The following is a 2,183-nucleotide window of genomic DNA, read 5'->3' on the forward strand; positions in this document are numbered from 1 at the left end:
AGATGTTCTGAGACTGAGGGCTGAGAGGGATAGAGAAAAATGCATCCTTTAGGTCTAAGACTGAAAAGTGGGAGGTCCCTGAAGGAATGTTGGACAGGAGTGTGAGGGGATTAGGCACCACTGGATGTAGAGGGACGACCGCAGAATTGATTAGCCGGCACCAGTTTGTTCTTCTTAAAAAATAATAAAGGGGCAGGGGGTGTTCTTCTTGAACACGGGGCACAGGACAGACACACACGGCGGAACAAACACAGACACAACACGGCGGCTCCCACGTGGGTCCACTTTAATGGGGGAGGGAAACACAGAAGGGCAAAGGAATGTGCGGGACACACGAGGAAAGGCAGAACGAGAGAGGGAGCCTCGTGTGGCCCTGCCTTTTAACGGGGAGCGCAAGGGTATCTGGGAATATCCCATACCTGCGCGCAGGTGCACGCACAGGTAACCATAGTCCAAGAGGAGTCTGGGAGTTGTAGTTTTTCAAAAGAACAACATGCATTATGGCCAGTTAGCTGCTGGAGAGGTCTCATTATTGCAAAAAACAAAAGAAGCTACCTTTCTACAACTTCCCCACCAGGGCTTGGCTTTGGGCATTCTTTATGTTGTCCTTTAAGCCCTTTGACTCCTTTAATGAAAAGTGTATATCAATCTAACATTTGTTACTTCATTTGTTCCCTAATGACCTGCAACATTTCAGAACCACAGATAGTTTACAATCCAAAGAATGGTGCTGGCTCAAGGGTAGATATCTAAAATCAATGGGATAAAGTCCAATTTACAAAACTAGAGATGAGGGGCTGGAGAAATGGCTCAGCGGTTAAGAGCACTGACTGCTCTTCCAGAGGACCCGGGTTCAATTCCCAGCACCCACATGGCAGCTCACAACTGTCTGAAAATCCAGTTCCAAGGGATCTGACACCTTCACACCAATGCACATGAAATAAAGATAAATAAATCATAAAAAAATTTAAAAAAAACTAGAGATGAACATTGTGGCCATTTGAGTTTGACAAGTCAAAACTCTTCAAAACAGAACACATTGCACATTAAAGAACTAGAAAAAAATTAGTTTGCCCAAATGTTATTGGGAATAATGGATATCCATATGCAAAATTCAGCCAGACCCTGTCATACTGTAAATATAACCTGAAATGTTAGGGTGCATTGTAGGAAGCGCATGTGCATTCCAGTAAAGAAGAGCTCCTATAACTCCATATAACACCAACCAAAATAGAGAACTGCTTGGGGCTGGAGAGATGGTCAAGCCATTAGGATCACTTACTGAGAGCCAGGGTTCAGATCCCAGCACCCACAGAACAAGGTGGGCATCCTATATAAGCCTGTAACTCTGGTTCTAAAAGGGGAAAAAGATAGGATTACTAGAGCTTGCTGGCTTCCAGCCCAGCCAGGAAAACGCAAGCCTCAGGTTCATAGAGAAATCCTGCTTCAGAGGAATAGACAGAGGATACCCAACATCCTTTTGGCCCCTATCTGTGCAAACAGAAGTGTGTGCACCCCCGTATGTCATTGACACACACTGATTTACAGCAGTTTTCATTGTTTTTTGAGACAGGGTTTCTCTGTGTAACAGCCCTGGCTCTCCTGAAACTTGCATTGTAGACCAGGCTGACTTCAAACTGCCTCCCTCCCCTTCCCCCAGTGCTGGGATTAAAGGCATGCATCACCACCGCCTGGCTGATTCACATCATTTTTTAAAATGTGTGTGTGTGTGTGTGTGTGTGTGTGTGTGTGTGTATGCACACGCATATATTAATTTTTATAGAGAACTAGGGTTAGAGTGATAGTTCAGCAATTAAGGGCACTCACTGCTCTTATAGAGGGCTTGGGTTCACAATAGTCTTGTAACTCCAGTTTTGGGGGTTCTGATTTCCTCTCTCAGCCTCTAGCTCAAAACAGACATCTTCAGAGGCAACTCATTGGTTGTGCAGAAACCCTCAGCCAAACACATTGTGACTGGCTGGTTAATGAGGCCCCTTCTAGCTGAGAGGTGGTGAAGACCAGGGACGGCTGACCTTAATCGTCCCTGAAATCTACTGGAATAATGTGCAGTAACATTTAGCAGGTTTGCCGGGCGGTGGTGGTGCACGCCTTTAATCCCAGCACTCGGGAGGCAGAGGCAGGCGGATCTCTGTGAGTTCGAGACCAGCCTGGTCTACAAGAGC

Source organism: Microtus ochrogaster, chromosome 7 (assembly GCF_000317375.1).
Source record: "Microtus ochrogaster isolate Prairie Vole_2 chromosome 7, MicOch1.0, whole genome shotgun sequence".
NCBI classification, from domain to species: domain Eukaryota; kingdom Metazoa; phylum Chordata; class Mammalia; order Rodentia; family Cricetidae; genus Microtus; species Microtus ochrogaster.